General features: G+C 43.7%; 1 protein-coding gene, 1 long non-coding RNA gene and 1 pseudogene across 5 annotated transcripts in view; 2 read left to right on the top strand and 1 right to left on the bottom strand.

The window, feature by feature from the left end:
• The window catches only part of HEATR4 (HEAT repeat containing 4), a 49455-nt gene extending 48681 nt beyond the window's left edge, over nucleotides 1-774 (bottom strand). For all 4 annotated transcript variants that reach the window (XR_004431516.1, XR_004431517.1, XM_033187523.1 and 1 more), the window contains exon 1: nucleotides 579-774. The gene's annotated coding sequence lies outside the window, so the exon portion shown is untranslated. The remainder of the gene's footprint in view (nucleotides 1-578) is intronic.
• A 15463-nt stretch (nucleotides 775-16237) lies between these two features.
• On the top strand, nucleotides 16238-17245 carry LOC117071009 (annotated as a pseudogene).
• A 2031-nt stretch (nucleotides 17246-19276) lies between these two features.
• Nucleotides 19277-20114, top strand: LOC117069379. The gene is made up of 2 exons (XR_004431524.1): nucleotides 19277-19410; nucleotides 19494-20114. It is a non-coding gene; the product is annotated as an uncharacterized LOC117069379 (long non-coding RNA).
• The last annotated feature ends 1081 nt before the right edge of the window (nucleotides 20115-21195 follow it).

Genomic DNA, 21195 nt, shown 5'->3' with positions numbered 1-21195 from the left:
TGGGGAGAGTGGGATTTAGGGAATAGCTGCTTAACCTGGCTTGTTTCAAATCCCCCTTTCTCCCTTTTATGCCCTCAAAAAGTTCCCCTCATTTTCCCCTCTACTTTCTAATTTCTCACCATGCACTCACACAGCTATACGGCTGTCTCTAGAGATTGCTCTGGAAACTCTGCTGTAAAGATGACCTGGTCTAATGCCTTGATTTTTTTTTTTTTTTTTTTTGAGACAGGGTCTCTCCTGGAGTACAGTGGCACAATCAGGACTTACTGCAGCCTTGACCTCCTGGGATCAAGCGATCCTCCCACATAGCTGGGATTATAGGCACATAGCACCACTCTCAGTTAAATTTTTTTTTTGTTTTTTTGTAGCGATAGAGTCTCACTCTGTTGCTCAGGCTGGTCTTGAACTCCTGGACTCAAACGATCCTCCCATCTTGGCCTCCCAAAATGCTGAGAATACAGGCATGAGCCACTGCACCATACCTAATGTCCTGATTTTATAAATCCCAAAACTGGGGCCCAGAGAGAAGAGACAAAATTAAGATCACCATACTGGTTAGTATCTGAAGTAACACTGACCCTTTTCACACCTAATCCAAAGTTTTTTCAGCTACCTCAGGTTGCCTCTCATCTTCCAGCTGACACCATCCAGCACCTTTCAGACACTGGCAAACGAGCAGTGTTTCAAATTACTTTCCAAATGGCCTCCTACGAGGCCGTCCTCAGAGAGAAGCAAGGTTCTGCATCTTAAGCCTTCCTTGGTTTCTTAGGTTCCAAAGCTGTTTCTATCAGTCTCCAAGCAACCAACTCTTTAGAATTCCATGAGTCTACTCAGAGAACTTGTGCGTTCAGTCAGGGGTATCTTCAACTATTTATTAAATACCATCCTTTGTAAACTGAGCTTTGAGAAATTGCTTCTTATTTATTGATTATTTATTGAACAAGGGTCATGGATTTTTTGTTTTTGTTTTTGTTTTTGTTTTTTGAGACGGAGTCTCACTCTGTCGCCCAGACTGGAGTGCAGTGGTGCGATCTCAGCTCACTGCAACCTCTGCCTCCCAGGTTCAAGCAATTCTTCTGCCTCAGCCTCCCATTACAGGCCACACCACCATGACCCACTAATTTTTGTACTTTTAGTAGAGACGGGGTTTCACCATGTTGGCCAGGCTGTTCTCAAACTCCTGACCTCAAGTGATGCTCCCGCTTTGGCCTGCCAAAGTGCTGGGATTTACAACTGTGAGCCACCGCACCCAGCCTCTTGGTCATTCTTTGAAAAATAAACCTCAGCCAGGTGCAATGACTCAAGCCTGTAATCCCAGCACTTTGAGAGGCTGAGACAGGCGGATCACCTGAGGTCAGGAGTTAGAGACCAGTCTGACCAACATGGTGAAACCCCGTCTCTACTAAAATAGAAAATTTAAAAAGAAAATCAGCTGGGCCTGGTGGCGCATGCCTGTAATCCCAGCTACTCGGGAGGCTGAGGCAGGAGAATCGCTTGGACCCAGGAAGCAGAGGTTGCAGTGAGCCAAGATCACGCCATTGCACTCCAGCCTGGGCAACAAGAATGAAGTACAAGGCCGGGCGTGGTGGCTCAAGCCTGTAATCCCAGCACTTTGGGAGGCCAAGACGGGCGGATCACGAGGTCAGGAGATCGAAATCATCCTGGCTAACACGGTGAAACCCCGACTCTACTAAAAATACAAAAAAACTAGCCGGGCGAGGTGGCAGGCGCCTGTAGTCCCAGCTACTCCGGAGGCTGAGGCAGGAGAATGGTGTAAACCTGGGAGGCGGAGCTTGCAGTGAGCTGAGATCCGGCCACTGCACTCCAGCCCGGGCGATAGAGCAAGACTCCCGTCTCAAGAAAAAAAAAAAAAAGAATGAAGTACAGTCTCAAAAAATAAAAATAAAAAAACCCTCTGGATATATGCAACTCCATATTCTCCCACCGCAGGGGTTTATAAATCCGGAGAAAGAAGCAAAGCAGGGAACACATGACCACATAGCTCTGGCAGGCATCAGATTACCAGGCTGATAATACAGATGGTAAAAGTAGAAGTTGTCGTGGACTTTTCCATTCCCCTTTCAGCTCCTCCACTGCTACTTAATCTCCTTTGTCCACACAGTTCAATCCCATTTTCCCTGATCTCCAAATTCAGGCTAGATTATTAGCCATTAACACTAGTTTTTACAAGGAGACTCTTCAATCTTGTATTTCTGATAGTATAATTTCACATGTACAGAAATTCTTTGAGTTATAGAAGTCTTACAGATACAGAAATTCTGATCTTTAGGAGTCCCGTTGTGAACAAAGTAATTTATCCTGACAGCAGGAAAGATTTCCGGGCCTAAGGCTCTGTCTCGTTGACCCAGGTCACGCTATTCAGGTGGTCCATCTCTTGGTTCCAGGCAAGACTGATGCTGCCCACCAACCTGAATATGGACTTTAGCACTTGGGCCCAAGCTGCACTCAGACGGTTGGACCCCTATAAAAGAGCAAGAGGGTATGTTTTCTGGTATGAAAAGTAAAGACTAGGCTGGGCGCAGTGGCTCACGCCCGTAATCCCAGCACTTTGGGAGGCTGAGGCAGGCGGATCACAAGGTCAGGAGATCGAAATCATCCTGGCTAACATGGTGAAACCCCATCTCTACTGAAAATACAAAAAAATTAGCCGGGCGTGGTGGAAGGCGCCTGAAGTCCCAACTACTCGGGAGGCTGAGGCAGGAGAATGGCGTGAACCCAGGAGGTGGAGCTTGCAGTGAACCGAGATTGGGCCATTGCACTCCAGCCTAGGCAACAGAGCAAGACTCAATCCCCCCCCTAAAAAAAGAAAAGTAAAGACTAAAAAAATTAAATATTATAACCCTGCTAAGGCAGGACAATCATTTGAACCCAGGAGTTTGAGGCTGCAGTGAGCTATGATGGCACTACTGCACCCCAGCCCAGGTGACAGAGGGAGACCCTGTCTCTAATAAAATAAATTAAAACCTTGTTGAAGGTTCCTCAAAAAATTAAATATAGAATTACTATGTTATCCAGCAATTCTACTTCTGAGTATATATCCAAAAGAATTGAAAGCAGGGACTTTAACAGATATTTGTATACCCATGTTCATAGCAGCATACTCACAATAGCCAAACGGTGGAAACAACACAAATGTCCATCAATAAATGAATGGATAAACAATAGTCAAAAGAACAAAGCTGGAGGCATCACGATACCTGACTTCAAACTATACTACAAGGCTACAGTAACCAAAACAGCATGGTACTGGTACCAAAACAGAGATATAGACCAATGGAACAGAACAGAGTCCTCAGAAATAATACCACACATCTACAGCCATCTGATCTTTGATAAACCTGAGAAAAACAAGAAATGGGGAAAGGATTCCCTATTTAATAAATGGTGCTGGGAAAATTGGCTAGCCATAAGTAGAAAGCTGAAACTGGATCCTTTCCTTACTCCTTATACGAAAATTAATTCAAGATGGATTAGAGACTTAAATGTTAGACCTAATACCATAAAAACCCTAGAAGAAAACCTAGGTAACACCATTCAGGACATAGGCATGGGCAAGGACTTCATGTCTAAAACACCAAAAGCAATGGCAAAAAAAGCCAAAATTGACAAATGGGATCTAATTAAACTAAAGAGCTTCTGCACAGCAAAAGAAACTACCATCAGAGTGAACAGGCAACCTACAGAATGGGAGAAAATTTTTGCAATCTACTCATCTGACAAAGGGCTAATATCCAGAACCTACAAAGAACTCAAACAAATTTACAAGAAAAAAACAAACAACCCCATCAGAAAGTGGGCAAAAGATATGAACAGACATTTCTCAAAAGAAGACATTCATACAGCCAACAGACACATGAAAAAATGCTCATCATCACTGGCCATCAGAGAAATGCAAATCAAAACCACAATGAGATACCATCTCACACCAGTTAGAATGGCAATCATTAAAAAGTCAGGAAACAACAGGTGCTGGAGAAGATGTGGAGAAATAGGAACACTTTTACACTGTTGGTGGGATTGTAAACTAGTTCAACCATTATGGAAAACAGTATGGCGATTCCTCAAGGATCTAGAACTAGAAGTACCATATGACCCAGCCATCCCATTACTGGGTATATACCCAAAGGATTACAAATCATGCTGCTATAAAGACACATGCACACGTATGTTTATTGCGGCACTATTCACAATAGCAAAGACTTGGAATCAACCCACATGTCCATCAGTGACAGACTGGATTAAGAAAATGTGGCACATATACACCACAGAATACTATGCAGCCATAAAAAAGGATGAGTTTGAGTCCTTTGTAGGGACATGGATGCAGCTGGAAACCATCATTCTTAGCAAACTATCGCAAGAACAGAAAACCAAACACCGCATGTTCTCACTCATAGGTGGGAACTGAACAATGAGATCACTTGGACTCGGGAAGGGGAACATCACACACCGGGGTCTATCACAGGGAGGGGAAAGGGGGGAGGGATCGCATTGGGAGTTATACCTGATGTAAATGACGAGTTGATGGGTGCTGACGAGTTGATGGGTGCTGATGAATTGATGGGTGCAGCACACCAACATGGCACAAGTATACATATGTAACAAACCTGCACGTTATGCACATGTACCCTAGAACTTAAAGTATAATAAAAAAAAAAAAAAGAAGAAGAAGAAGTCAGGTGAAGAAAATGACTGAAGAGAAGGCTGGCTGAAATTTAAGAAAATCACCATAACCATCAGTTACTGGTTTCAGTTGACAATATACAATAATTTACTGCTGTCATTGCCCATGCCTACAGATAATTTATTTTGTATTTTTGAATGAAAAAAACATTTGTACATTCTTGATATTGGGTACAAGAGCCATGAACCAATATAGTGCTTTCAACCTAAATCACTGAGACGTTTTTACTGCCGTTCTATTAAAATCAGGATTTTAGTGCTTGCCATCAACAGATGAGAAGTTAAGAAGCAGCCTTTCTGTGGAGAGTAAGAAGAATTGTGTACAAAGTAGAGAAATATCCAATTATGTGACAGCCTTTGTGTAATAAAAATTTGTTTAAAATTTTAAAAACAAAACAAAACAAAAATATGTGGAAGATATACAACAGAATATTATTCAGCCTTAAAAAGGAATGAAATGGGCTGGGTGCGGTGGCTCATGCCTGTAATCCCAGCACTTTGGGAGGCCAAGAGGGTGGATCACCTGAGGTCAGAAGTTCAAGACCAGCCTGGTCAACATGGGGAAACCCCATCTCTACCAAATATACAAATATTAGCCAGGCATGGTGGTGGGCACCTGTAATCCCAGCTACTCAGGAGGGTGAGGCAGGAGAATCTCTTGAACCCAGGAAGCAGAGGTTGCAGTGAGCCAAGATCATGCCATTGTGGTCCAGCCTGGGTGACAGAGCGAGACTTCATCTCAAAAAAAAAAAAAGGAATGAAATGGGCCAGGCAAGGTGGCTAATGCCTGTAATCCCAGCACTTGGGAGGCCAAGAGGGTGGATCACCTGAGGTCAGAAGTTCAAGACCAGCCTGGTCAACATGGGGAAACCCCATCTCTACCAAATATACAAATATTAGCCAGGCATGGTGGTGGGCACCTGTAATCCCAGCTACTCAGGAGGGTGAGGCAGGAGAATCTCTTGAACCCAGGAAGCAGAGGTTGCAGTGAGCCAAGATCATGCCATTGTGGTCCAGCCTGGGTGACAGAGCGAGACTTCATCTCAAAAAAAAAAAAAGGAATGAAATGGGCCAGGCAAGGTGGCTAATGCCTGTAATCCCAGCACTTTGGGAGCCTGAGGCGGGAGGATCACTTTGAGGTCAGCAGTTTGAGACCAGCTTGGTCAACACACTGAAACCCTGTCTCTACTAAAAATACAAAAATTAGCCAGGCGTGGTGGCACACGCCTGTAGTCCCAGCTACTCAGGAGGCTGAGGCAAGAGAATCACTTGAGCCTGGGAGGTTGCAGTGAGCCAAGATTGTACCACTCCACTCCAGCTGGGGCAACAAGAGTGAAACTCTGTCTCAAAAAAAAGGAATGAAATGGCTGGGTGAGGTGGTGCATGGCTATGATCCCAGCACTTTGGGAGGCCGAGATAGGAAGATTGCTTGAATCTAGAAATTCAAGACCAGCCTGGGCAACAAAGTGAGACCCCCATCTCTACAAAAAACTTAAAAAGTATCCAAGGTGAGGTGGCACATGTAGTCCTAGCTACTGGCGAGACTGAGATGGGAGGATTACTTGCACCTGGGAGGTTGAGACTGCAGTGAACCATGATCTTACCACTGCACTCCAGAGCCTGGGTGACAGAGCAAAATTTCTGGGGAGAGTGAAATTATGATATGCTGTAAGTAGTATATGGATGAACCTTGAAGACCATATGCTAAGCAAAATAAGCCAGACATGAAGGGACAAATACTATATAATTACACTTTATGAGGTACCTAAAGTAGTCAAATTCAGAGACAGGAAGTGGAATAGTGGTTGCCAGGGGCTGGTGGCAGGGGGGAATGAGGAGTTATTGTTTAATGTTGTGGGCAGTCAGAGACCCTGAATGGAGGGACCAGCTGGAGCCGTGGCAGAGAAACATAAATTGTGAAGATTTCATCTTAATATGGACATTTATCAGTTCCCAAATAATACTTTTATAAATTCTTATGCCTGTCTTTACTTTAATGTCTTAATCCGGTTATCTTCATAAGCTGAGGATGTACATCACCTCAGGACCACTGTGATAATTGTGTTAACTATACAATTGATTGTAAAACGTGTGTTTGAACAATATGAAATCAGTGCACCTTGAAAAAGAACAGAATGGGGGCGGAGCAAGATGGCCCAATAGAAACAGCCCCAGTCTCCAACTCCCAGCGCGAGCGACACAGAAGACCGGTGATTTCTGCATTTTCAACTGAGGTAGTGGGGTCATCTCACTAGGGAGTGCCGGACAATCAGTGCTGGTCAGCTGCTGCAGCCCGACCAGCGAGAGCTGAAGCAAGGCGAGGCATCGCCTCACCTGGGAAGCGCAAGGGGGAAGGGAATCCCTTTTCCTAGCCAGGGGAACTGAGACACACAACACCTGGAAAATCGGGTAACTCCCACCCCAATATTGCGCTTTAAGCAAACGGGCACACCAGGAGAATATATCCCACACCTGGCCGGGAGGGTCCCACGCCCACGGAGCCTCCCTCATTGCTAACACAGCAGTCTGCGATCTAACCGCAAGGCAGCAGCGAGGCTGGGGGAGGGGTGCCCGCCATTGCTGAGGCTTAAGTAGGTAAACAAAGCCGCTGGGAAGCTGGAACTGGGTGGAGCTCACAGCAGCTCAAGGAAACCTGCCTGTCTCTGTAGACGCCACCTCTGGGGACAGGGCACAGCCAAAAAAAAAAAAAACAACAAAAAGGCAGCAGAACCTCTGCAGACGCAAACATCTCTGTCTGACAGCTTTGAAGAGAGCAGTGGATCTCCCAACACGGAGGTTGAGATCTGAGAAGGGACAGACTGCCTGCTCAAGTGGGTCCCTGACCCCTGAGTAGCCTAAATGGGCGACATCCCCCACTAGGGGCAGTCTGACACCCCACACCTCACAGGGTGGAGTACACCCCTGAGAGGAAGCTTCCAAAGTAAGAATCAGACAGGTACACTCGCTGTTCAGCAATATTCTATCTTCTGCAACCTCTGCTGCTGATACCCAGGCAAACAGGATCTGGAGTGGACCTCAAGCAATCTCCAACAGAACTACAGCTGAGGGTCCTGACTGTCAGAAGGAAAACTATCAAACAGGAAGGACACCTATACCAAAACCCCATCAGTACGTCACCATCATCAAAGACCAGAGACAGATAAAACCACAAAGATGGGGAAAAAGCAGGGCAGAAAAGCTGGAAATTCAAAAAATAAGAATGCATCTCCCCCTGCAAAGGAGCGCAGCCCATCGCCAGCAATGGATCAAAGCTGGTCAGAGAATGACTTTGACGAGATGAGAGAAGAGGGCTTCAGTCCATCAAACTTCTCAGAGCTAAAGGAGGAATTACGTACCCAGAGCAAAGAAACTAAAATCTTGAAAAAAGAGTGGAAGAATTGACAGCTAGACTAATTAATGCAGAGAAGGTCATAAACAAAATGACAGAGATGAAAACCATGACACGAGAAATACGTGACAAATGCACAAGCTTCAGTAACCGACTCGATCAACTGGAAGAAAGAGTATCAGCGATTGAGGATCAAATGAATGAAATGAAGCGAGAAGAGAAACCAAAAGAAAAAAGAGGCCGGGCGCGGTGGCTCAAGCCTGTAATCCCAGCACTTTGGGAGGCCGAGACGGGCGGATCACAAGGTCAGGAGATCGAGACCATCCTGGCTAATACGGCGAAACCCCGTCTCTACTAAAAATACAAAAAACTAGCCGGGCGACGAGGCGGGCGCCTGTAGTCCCAGCTACTCGGGAGGCTGAGACAGGAGAATGGCGTGAACCCGGGAGGCGGAGCTTGCAGTGAGCTGAGAGCCGGCCACTGCACTCCAGCCTAGGGGACAGAGCAAGACTCCATCTCAAAAAAAAAAAAAAAAAAAAAAAAAAAAAAAAAAAAAAAAAAAAAAAAAAAAAAAGAAAAAAGAAGAAAAAGAAATGAACAAAGCCTGCAAGAAGTATGGGATTATGTAAAAAGATCAAATTTACGTCTGATTGGGGTGCCTGAAAGTGAGGGGGAAAATGGAACCAAGTTGGAAAACACTCTTCAGGATATCATCCAGGAGAACTTCCCCAACCTAGTAGGGCAGGCCAACATTCAAATTCAGGAAATACAGAGAACGCCACAAAGATACTCCTCCAGAAGAGCAACTCCAAGACATGATTGCCAGATTCACCAAAGTTGAAATGAAGGAAAAAATCTTAAGGGCAGCCAGAGAGAAAGGTCGGGTTACCCACAAAGGGAAGACCATCAGACTAACAGCAGATCTCTCGGCAGAAACTCTACAAGCCAGAAGAGAGTGGGGGCCAATATTCAACGTTCTTAAAGAAAAGAATTTTAAATCCAGAATTTCATATCCAGCCAAACTAAGTTTCATCAGTGAAGGAGAAATAAAATCCTTTACAGATAAGCAAATGCTTAGAGATTTTGTCACCACCAGGCCTGCCTTACAAGAGACCCTGAAGGAAGCCCTAAACATGGAAAGGAACAACCGGTACCAGCCATTGCAAAAACATGCCAAAATGTAAAGACCATCGATGCTAGGAAGAAACTGCATCAACTAACGAGCAAAATAACCAGTTAATATCATAATGGCAGGATCAAGTTCACACATAACAATATTAACCTTAAATGTAAATGGACTAAATGCTCCAATTAAAAGACACAGACTGGCAAATTGGATAAAGAGTCAAGACCCATCAGTCTGCTGTATTCAGGAGACCCATCTCACATGCAGAGACATACATAGGCTCAAAATAAAGGGATGGAGGAAGATCTACCAAGCAAATGGAGAACAAAAAAAAGCAGGGGTTGCAATCCTAGTCTCTGATAAAACAGACTTTAAACCATCAAAGATCAAAAGAGACAAAGAAGGCCATTACATAATGGTAAAGGGATCAATTCAACAGGAAGAGCTAACTATCCTAAATATATATGCACCCAATACAGGAGCACCCAGATTCATAAAGCAAGTCCTTAGAGACTTACAAAGAGACTTAGACTCCCATACAATAATAATGGGAGACTTCAACACTCCACTGTCAACATTAGACAGATCAACGAGACAGAAAGTTAACAAGGATATCCAGGAATTGAACTCATCTCTGCACCAAGCGGACCTAATAGACATCTATAGAACTCTCCACCCCAAATCAACAGAATATACATTCTTCTCAGCACCACATCGCACTTATTCCAAAATTGACCACATAATTGGAAGTAAAGCACTCCTCAGCAAATGTAAAAGAACAGAAATTATAATAAACTGTCTCTCAGACCACAGTGCAATCAAACTAGAACTCAGGACTAAGAAACTCAATCAAAACCGCTCAACTACATGGAAACTGAACAACCTGCTCCTGAATGACTACTGGGTACATAACTAAATGAAAGCAGAAATAAAGATGTTCTTTGAAACCAATGAGAACAAAGATACAACATACCAGAATCTCTGGGACACATTTAAAGCAGTGTATATAGGGAAATTTATAGCACTAAATGCCCACAAGAGAAAGCAGGAAAGATCTAAAATTGACACTCTAACATCACAATTAAAAGAACTAGAGAGGCAAGAGCAAACACATTCAAAAGCTAGCAGAAGGCAAGAAATAACTAAGATCAGAGCAGAACTGAAGGAGATAGAGACACAAAAAACCCTCCAAAAAATCAATGAATCCAGGAGTTGGTTTTTTGAAAAGATCAACAAAATTGACAGACCGCTAGCAAGACTAATAAAGAAGAAAAGAGAGAGGAATCAAATAGATGCAATAAAAAATGATAAAGGGGATATCACCACCGACCCCACAGAAATACAAACTACCATCAGAGAATACTATAAACACCTCTACGCAAATCAACTAGAAAATCTAGAAGAAATGGATAATTTCCTGGACACTTACACTCTTCCAAGACTAAACCAGGAAGAAGTTGAATCCCTGAATAGACCAATAGCAGGCTCTGAAATTGAGGCAAAAATTAATAGCCCACCCACCAAAAAAGTCCAGGACCTGATGGATTCACAGCTGAATTCTACCAGAGGTACAAGGAGGAGCTGGTACCATTCCTTCTGAAACTATTCCAATCAATAGAAAAAGAGGGAATCCTCCCTAACTCTTTTATGAGGCCAACATCATCCTGATACCAAAACCTGGCAGAGACACAACAAAAAAAGAGAATTTTAGACCAATATCCCTGATGAACATCGATGCAAAAATCCTCAATAAAATACTGGCAAACCGGATTCAGCAGCACATCAAAAAGCTTATCCACCATGATCAAGTGGGCTTCATCCCTGGGATGCAAGGCTGGTTCAACATTCGCAAATCAATAAACGTAATCCAGCATATAAACAGAACCAAAGACAAGAACCACATGATTATCTCAATAGATGCAGAAAAGGCTTTTGACAAAATTCAACAGCCCTTCATGCTAAAAACGCTCAATAAATTCGGTATTGATGGAACGTACCTCAAAATAATAAGAGCTATTTATGACAAACCCACAGCTAATATCATACTGAATGGGCAAAAACTGGAAAAATTCCCTTTGAAAACTGGCACAAGACAGGGATGCCCTCGCTCACCACTCCTATTCAACATAGTGTTGGAAGTTCTGGCTAGGGCAATCAGGCAAGAGAAAGAAATAAAGGGTATTCAGTTAGGAAAAGAAGAAGTCAAATTGTCCCTGTTTGCAGATGACATGATTGTATATTTAGAAAACCCCATTGTCTCAGCCCAAAATCTCCTTAAGCTGATAAGCAACTTCAGCAAAGTCTCAGGATACAAAATCAATGTGCAAAAATCACAAGCATTCTTATACACCAGTAACAGACAAACAGAGAGCCAAATCATGAATGAACTTCCATTCACAATTGCTTCAAAGAGAATAAAATACCTAGGAATCCAACTTACAAGGGATGTCAAGGACCTCTTCAAGGAGAACTACAAACCACTGCTCAGTGAAATAAAAGAGGACACAAACAAATGGAAGAACATACCATGCTCATGGATAGGAAGAATCAATATTGTGAAAATGGCCATACTGCCCAAGGTTATTTATAGATTCAATGCCATCCCCATCAAGCTACCAATGAGTTTCTTCACAGAATTGGAAAAAACTGCTTTAAAGTTCATATGGAACCAAAAAAGAGCCCGCATTGCCAAGACAATCCTAGGTCAAAAGGACAAAGCTGGAGGCGTCACGATACCTGACTTCAAACTATACTACAAGGCTACAGTAACCAAAACAGCATGGTACTGGTACCAAAGCAGAGATATAGAGCAATGGAAGAGAACAGAGTCCTCAGAAATAATACCACACATCTACAGCCATCTGATCTTTGACAAACCTGAGAGAAACAAGAAATGGGGAAAGGATTCCCTATTTAATAAATGGTGCTGGGAAAATTGGCTAGCCGTAAGTAGAAAGCTGAAACTGGATCCTTTCCTTACTCCTTATACGGAGATTAATTCAAGGTGGATTAGAGACTTAAATGTTAGACCTAATACCATAAAAACCCTAGAAGAAAACCTAGGTAGTACCATTCAGGACATAGGCATGGGCAAGGACTTCATGTCTAAAACACCAAAAGCAATGGCAAAAAAAGCCAAAATTGACAAATGGGATCTAATTAAACTAAAGAGCTTCTGCACAGCAAAAGAAACTACCATCAGAGTGAACAGGCAACCTACAGAATGGGAGAAAATTTTTGCAATCTACTCATCTGACAAAGGGCTAATATCCAGAATCTACAAAGAACTCAAACAAATATACAAGAAAAAAACAACCCCATCAAAAAGTGGGCAAAGGATATGAACAGACATTTCTCAAAAGAAGACATTCATACAGCCAACAGACACATGAAAAAAATGCTCATCATCACTGGCCATCAGAGAAATGCAAATCAAAACCACAATGAGATACCATCTCACATCAGTTAGAATGGCAATCATTAAAAAGTCAGGAAACAACAGGTGCTGGAGAAGATGTGGAGAAATAGGAACACTTTTACACTGTTGGTGAGATTGTAAACTAGTTCAACCATTATGGAAACCAGTATGGCGATTCCTCAAGGATCTAGAACTAGATGTACCATATGACCCAGCCATCCCACTACTGGGTATATACCCAAAGGATTATAAATTATTCTACTACAAAGACACATGCACACGTATGTTTATTGCGGCACTATTCACAATAGCAAAGACTTGGAATCAACCCAAATGTCCATCTGTGACAGACTGGATTAAGAAAATGTGGCACATATACACCATGGAATACTATGCAGCCATAAAAAAGGATGAGTTTGCGTCCTTTGTAGGGACATGGATGCAGCTGGAAACCATCATTCTTAGCAAACTATCACAAGAACAGAAAACCAAACACCGCATGTTCTCACTCATAGGTGGGAACTGAGCAATGAGATCACTTGGACTTAGGAAGGGGAACATCACACACTGGGGCCTATCATGGGGAGAGGGGAGGGGGGAGGGATTGCATTGGGAGTTATACATGATATAAATGATGAATAGATGGGTGCTGACAAGTTGATGGGTGCAGCACACCAACATGGCACAAGTATACATATGTAACAAACCTGCACATTATGCACATGTACCCTAGAACTTAAAGTATAGTAAAAAAAAAAAAAAAAAAAAAAGAAAAAGAACAGAATAACAGCCATTTTTATGGAACAAGGGAAGACAACCATAAGGTCTGACTGCCTGCAGGGTCGGGTAAAAAGAGCCATATTTTTCTTTTTGCAGAGAGCCTATAAAGAGATGTGCAAGTATGAAAGATATCGCTAAATTCTTTTCCTAGCAAATAATATTAATATTAATACCCTGGGAAAGGAATGTGTTCCTGGGGGGAGGTCTGTAAATGACCGCTCTAGGAATGTCTGTCTTGTGCTGTTAAGATAAGGACTGAGATACGCCCTGGTCTACTGCTGTACCCTCAGGCTTACTAGGGTTGGGAAAACTCCACCCTGGTAAATTTGTGGTCAGACTGGTTCTCTGCTCTCAAACTCTGTTTTCTGTTGTTTAAGATGTTTATCAAGACAATACGTGCACTGCTGAACATAGACCCTTATCAGTGATTCTGCTTTTGCCCTCTGCCTGTGATCTTTGTTGGGCCCCTATGAGTGGTTCTGCTTTTGCTCTTTGTCCTGTTCCCTCAGAAGCATGTGATCTTTGTTAGACCCTTATTAGTGGTTCTGCTTTTGCCTTTTGAAGCATGTGCTCTTTGTACCTACTCCCTGTTCTTACACCCCCTCCCCTTTTGAAACCCTTAATAAAAGCTTGCTGGTCCTAGACTCAGGCAGGCATCACGGTCCTACCGATATGTGATGTCTGTCACCCCTGGCAGCCCAGCTGTAAAATTCCTCTCTTTGTACCGTCTCTCTTTATTTCTCAGCCAGCCGACACTTATGGAAAATAGAAAGAACCTACGTTGAAATATTGGGGGTGGGTTTCCACAATAGATTAATGGGTAAAGAGTTTCATTGTGGAATGATGTAAAAGTTCTGAGCCAGGCCTGGTGGCTCACGTCTATAATCTCAGCACTTTCGGAGGCCGAGGCAGGCAGATTTCTTGGGGTCAGGAGTTCGAGTCCAGCTTGGCCAACACAGTGAAACCCCATCTCTACTAAAAATACAAAAATTAGCTGGGTGTGGTGGTGCACGCCTCTATTCCCAGCTACTCGGGAGGCTGAGGCAGGATAATCACTTCAACCCGGGAGGCGGAGGTTGCAGAGTGCCACTGCACTCCAGCCTAGGGGACAGAGCAAGACTCCAAACATTCTGGAAATGGATAATGGTAATTGTTGTATAACAATGTAATGTACTTAATGTCACTGACTTGTACTCTTAAAAATGGTTAAAATGGGCTTGTTCCAGTGGCTTCTGCCTGTAATACTAGCACTCTGGGAGGCTAAGGCAGAAGGATCACTCGAGGCCAGAGTTCGAGACCAATCTGGGCAATATAGCAAGACCCTGTCTCTGGAAAAAAAAAAAAAAAAGTTAAAATGAGGCCATGCATGCCTGTAATCCCAGCACTTTGGGAAGATGAGGTGGGAGGGTCACTTGTTTGGGAAGAGGAGGTGGGAGGATCCTTTGAACCCAGGAGTTCAAGGCTGCAGTGAACTATCATGGTGCCATTGCACTCCAGCCTGGGTGACAGAGCAAGACCTAGTCTCTAAAAAAATAAGAATTAAGGCCAGACATGGTGGCTCATGACTGTAGTTCCAGCACTTTGGGAGGCTGAAGCGGTCAGATTACAAGATCAGGAGTTTGAGACCAGCCTGGCCAACATGGTGAAACCCCCATCTTTACTAAAAATACAAAAATCAGCTGGCCGTGGTGGCACATGACTGTAATCTCAGCTACTCAAGAGGCTGAGGCAGGAGTATTGCTGGAACCTGAGAGTCAGAGGTTGCAGTGAGCCGAGATCACACCACTGCACTCCAGCCTGGGCGACAAAGCAAGACTCTGTCTTGAAAAAAAAAAAAAAAAAGAATTAAAAAAAGAAACATGGCCGAGTGTAGTGGCTCATGTGTATAATTCCAACACTCAGGGAGGCCAAGGTGGGAGGATTGCTTAAGCCCAGGAGTTTGAGACCAGGCAACACAGGGAGACCCTGTCTGTACAAATAATCTAAAAAATTAGCCAGTAGTGGTGCATGCCTGTGGTCCCAGGTACTCGGGAGGCTGAGGTGGGAGGACTGCCTAAGCCTGGGAGGTTGAGGCTGTAGCGAGCTATGATGGCACCACTGCACTCCAGCCTGGATAACACAGTGAGACACCCGTCTTTTTTTTTTGAGACGGAGTCTCGCTCTGTAGCCCGGGCTGGAGCGCAGTGGCCGGATCTCAGCTCACTGCAAGCTCCGCCTCCCGGGTTTACGCCATTCTCCTGCCTCAGCCTCCGGAGTAGCTGGGACTACAGGCGCCGCCACCTCGCCCGGCTAGATTTTTGTATTTTTTTAGTAGAGACAGGGTTTCTCCGTGTTAGCCAGGATGGTCTCGATCTCCTGACCTTGTGATCCGCCCGTCTCGGCCTCCCAAAGTGCTGGGATTACAGGCTTGAGCCACCGCGCCTGGCCGACACCCGTCTTAAAAAACAAACAAACAAACAAATACTATGCATAAAACCACAAGGCTCAAGAAACAACAGTTTGAAGTAGTTAGATGTGTGTGTTTTTTAATTTTCATGTCTTATCTTTCTTTTCTGCCTTTTTTTTTTTTTTTTTTTTTAAGAGATGAGGTGTTGCTCTGTTGCCCAAGCTGGTATTGAACTCCTCCTGGGCTCAAGCAATCTCCTGCCTAGGCCTCCCTCCTAACAGCTGGAACTACAGGCATGCACCACTGCACCCAGCTACTGGGGTAGTGTTTGACTAGTCTTTTTAAAAAATATGTTAATATCTTGGTAAAAAGTATATACTGTTCTCTAACCTGCTTTTTTCATCAGTTTCATGGAAAAATGCTCATCATATATTCTTCTGCTATATAACTTTAAATGGCTACACTGCTTTCATTTATGATATCACAATTAAACTGGTTAAACCAAATTCATATTGCTAACTTGTTTCTAATTTTTTCTCTATTAAAATGATATGATAACCATCCTTGAAGCCAAATATTTACACACGTTCATGAAGGTTTACTTAAAAGAAATTCCTAGGGTATGATTCCATCCTGCGCAGCTGTTCTCTGGAGCAGTGTTCGTTTATCTCCGTCCGCCTTCTCTCCCACCTAAGTGCATGCCGCCACCTGATGGAACATTCGATGGACATGGACATGAGCCCCCTGAGGACCCAGAACTATCTTGTCAGTTGTGAACTAAAGGCTGACAAAGATGATCACTTTAAGGTGGATAATGACGAAAATGAGCACCAGTTATCTTTAAGAACGGTCAGTTTAGGGGCTGGTGCAAAGGATGAATTGCACATTGTTGAAGCAGAGGCAATGAATTATGCAGGCAGTCCAATTAAAGTAACACTGGCAACTTTGAAAATGTCTGTATAGCCAACGGTTTCTCTTGGGGGCTTTGAAATAACACCACCAGTGGTCTTAAGGTTGAAGTGTAGTTCAGGGCCAGTGCATATTAGTGGACAGCACTTAGTAGCTGTGGAGGAAGATGCAGAGTCAGAAGATGAAGAGAAGGAGGATGTGAAACTCTTGAGTATATCTGGAAAGCAGTTTGCCCCTGGAGGTGGTAGCAAGTTTCCACAGAAAAAAGTAAAACTTGCTGCTGATGAAGAAGATGATGATGATGAAGAAGATAATGATGATGAAGATGATGATGATGATTTTGATGATAAGGAAGCTGAAGAAAAAGCACCAGTGAAGAAATCTATACGAGATACTCCAGCCAAAAATGCACAAAAGTCAAATCAGAATGGAAAAGACTCAAAACCATCATCAGCACCAAGATCAAAACGACAAGAATCCTTCAAAAAACAGGAAAAAACTCCTAAAACACCAAAAGGACCTAGTTCTGTAGAAGACATTAAAGCAAAAATGCAAGCAAGTATTGAAAGAGATCAAATGAAAAAACTAAAAGGCAGAAATGAAGTCCACAGGCAAACGGCTCGGGCGGCGCCCTGAGCCTAGTTAAAGATCGACCCTGGACCTAACCGATTAGGTTATCTATAGACTCCAGACATTGTAAGGACAAACGTTGTGAAAGTCTCTGTCCTGCTCTGTTCTGTTCTAATTACCGGTGTCTGCCACATATCTTAGTCCTGGGCCCAGTACAAACACATTCCTCTATTTTGTCCCAACTTCCTGAGCCCAACACAAACACACCCCCCACACACACCTCAGAAAAACCACCTAGAGAGCCCCTGATAAGGTCACAACCGTTTGTAGTTTTATTAAATGCGCGGGAACAAATAGAAAACTGTTAATTGTATAACTTAAAATATTAACCAATTACCAGTTGTGATGCTGCAGCCAAAAGAATTCCTTTGTACCTCTGTAACCTTACATATCCTGTATGCATCGGGCTATAAAAAGCGGGCACATGCATCATTCAGGGCCCTCTTGTATGTTGTAGAACGGAGGGACCAAGTTCGAACTTGCATTAAAGATCCTTGCCGCTTGGCTTTGACTCTGGACTCTGGTGGTCTTCTTCGGGGAATAAACGGTCTGGGCATAACAATATAGAAAAAGGTGGTTCTCTTCCCAAAGTGGAAGCCAAGTTCATCAATTAGGTGAAGAATTGCTTCTGGATGACTGACCAAGAGGCTATTCAAGATCTCTGGCAGTGGAGGAAGTCTCTTTAAGAAAATAGTTTAAACAATTTGTTAAAAATTTTCCGTCTTATCAGTTGATATCTGGCTGTCCTTTTTATAATGCAGACTGAGAACTTTCCCTACCATATTTGATAAATGTTGTCCAGGTTCCATTGCCAAGAATGTGTTGTCCAAAATGCCTGCTTAGTTTTTAAAGATGGAACTCCACCCTTTGCTAGGTTTTAAGTATGTATGGAATGTTATGATAGGACATAGTAGTATCGGTGGTCAGACATGAAAATGGTGGGGAGACAAAAATATACATGTGAACTAAAACTCAGTATTTTAATAAAATAGCACGGTTTCTATTGGGAAAAAAAAAGAAATCCCTAGATGTGGAACTGTGAGTCAGAGAGAATGGATCTTTTAAATATTTTTGCATAGATTGCCATGAAAAGGTCATACCAGTTTATACATCCCCAATATATGAGTTTCTTTTCCAACCTGTGAGAGACAGTTAAAGCATAGTTGTTCAGAGTCCAGGCTTGAGAATCAGATTTCAAAGGTATGAATTCTCTCCCTTTTTCTTTTCTTTTTTTTTTTTTTGAGACGGAGTCTTACTCTGTCGCCCAGGCTGGAGTGCAGTGTCACCATCTCAGCTTCCTGCAAGCTGCGCCTCCTGGGTTTACACCATTCTCCTGCCTTAGCCTCCCAAGTAGCTGGGACTACAGGCTCCTGCCACCACACCTGGCTAATTTTTTGTATTTTTCTTGGTTGTTTGTTTTGTTTTGTTTTAGTAGAGACGGAGTTTCACCGTGTTAGCTAGGATGGTTTTGATCTCCTGACTTCGTGATCCACCGGCCTCGGCCTCCCAAAGTGCTGGGATTACAGGCGTGAGTGACCGCGCCCGGCCCTTTTTTCTTTTTAGAGACAGGCTCTTATCCAGGTTGGTCTCAAACTCCTGGCCTTAAGCAACCCTGCCACCTCAGCCTCCAACTAAACTGGGATTACAGGCGTGAGCCACCTAGCCCAACTTCCACTTTCTAGCTGTGTGATCTTCAGAAAATCAGTTAAATTCTCTGGGCCTTAATTTACTAATAGGGTTCTTGTAAGTATTAACAGTTAGCTACTATTGACAGTGAAGCCGGTTGGGCTTCTGGGTTAGGTGAGGACTTGGAGAACTTCTCTGTCTAGCTAAAGGATTGTAAATGCACCAATCAGCACTCTGTGTCTAGCTAAAGGTTTGTAAACACACCAATCAGCACTTGGTAAAAAACGGACCAATCAGCACTCTGTAAAATGGACCAATAAGAACTCTGTAAAACAGACCAGTCAGCACTCTGGAAAATGGGCCAATCAGCAGGATGTAGGCGGGGCCAAATAAGGGAATAAAAGTTTGCCTGTCTCCACCATTGGTTTGCCCAGCTAGCAGCGCCAAGCAGCAAGAGTTTTTCTTCCTTGCTGTGGGAGGGGGTCCTTTCGCTTTTACACGGTAAATCTTGCTCCTGCTCACTCTTTGGGTTGGCACTGTGTTTAAGAGCTGTAACACCGCAAAGGTCTGCAGCTTCACTCCTGAAGCCAGCGAGACTAGGAACCCACAGGGAGGAATAAATAACTCTGGAGTGCCCCGCCTTTATGAGCTCACTGTGAAGGTGTGTGGCTTTACTCCTGAAGTCAGCGAGACCACAAACCCACCAGAAGGAAGAAACTCTGGACACATGTGAACATCAGAAGGAACAAGCTCTGGACACACCATCTTTAAGAACTGTAACATTCACTGCGAGGGTTTGCAACTTCATTCTTGAAGTCAGCGAGACCAAGAACCCACCAGAAGGAACCAATTCCAGACACACTATCATTTACCTTCTTTAGTTCCTGAGACTTCTGTGCACAGAATATACTTGACGTGTGCCACAGAACCTATATAAAGGTAATTGGAACAAACAGGGAATTGTATGATTAATGACATGGCACATGAGCATTTGGAACAAGATATAAAAGGCTTACCTTGAAGACAACTGTATTAGAAGCAGAGGCAAACACAGGTTTTGTGGGTTTGAAGCTTATGCATTTATAGGTTTCTCTAATTACAAAGATAAGAAATTATAAAATAAGGTACAAGGGCTTAGGAGGGGTCTAAAGCTTAAGTTTGATGGAAAAAAAAAAAACTGGTTGAAGCCAATAGCTTATGAAAAAGTAGAAAAAAGCCCGATGCCTGGGGAGCTCCGGTAGGCCCTTGCGGTGTTTGACAGGCTGAGGCAGGAAGATGGCTTGAGCCCAGGAGTTTGAGGCTTCTAAGTGTGCAGTGATGGTAAACCGCTGCTGTACTCCAGGCTGGCAAAGTAGTGAGACTCTTTTTTTTTTTTTTTGGAGACGTAGTCTCGCTCTGTCACCCAGGTTGGAGTGCAGTGGCGTGATCTCGACTCACTGCAAGCTCCGCCTCCCAGGTTCACGCCATTCTCCTGCCTCAGCCTCCCAAGTAGCTAGGACTACAGGCGCCCGCCACCACGCCCAGCTACTTTTTTGTATTTTTAGTAGAGACGGGGTTTCACCGTGTTAGCAAGGATAGTCTCGATCTCCTGACCCCGTGATCCGCCCGCCTTGGCCTGACAAAGTGCTGGGATTACAGGCCTGAGCCACCGCGCCCGGCTGACCCTGTCTGTTTAAAAAAAGTGAAGACTGACTGGAACAAAAATGAGAAACCAGTGTTAGAAGATAATAACTACTTACAGGCCGGGCGCGGTGGCTCACGCCTGAAAATCCCAGCACTTTGGGAGGCTGAGGTGGGCGGATCACAAAGTCAGGAGTTCGAGAAATAACTGTTACCTCATTTGACTATTTTTACACCTGTAAGGAATGAAGCTCAGATGTCACACAGGAAGAAGCCAGCACCCTTCGATGTGGGATTGATGTGGAGGATAGGCATATACAGAGAACACACAAGCCAAACACCGTGGTGCAGATTTTGACAGAAAAGCTCTATGATTAGTAATGAGTGTAAATTATTCAACAAAGTGATCAAAACCAACTTCAGTCCTGCATTCCTCTTCACCATCAGGAGTTTCGCGCCTCGAGACTGCTCATTCTGCGGGCCAGCAAGCTTCTGAAAAGCAAAACTAGGAAGTTGCTTTCCAACATAAAGTGGAGGTTTCAACACAGCAGACTTTAAGCAAGTTCAAGTGTGTCTATATTTGGTCGGGCTAATAGGCTGGACTCTGGCCTTCCCAGCTCAGATTAACAGACTGCGCTGCCCTAGTG

Source organism: Trachypithecus francoisi, unplaced genomic scaffold (assembly GCF_009764315.1).
Source record: "Trachypithecus francoisi isolate TF-2019V2 unplaced genomic scaffold, Tfra_2.0 Lachesis_group3, whole genome shotgun sequence".
Taxonomy (NCBI): Eukaryota; Metazoa; Chordata; class Mammalia; order Primates; family Cercopithecidae; genus Trachypithecus; species Trachypithecus francoisi.
This window is presented reverse-complemented; position numbering and strand designations above follow the sequence as displayed.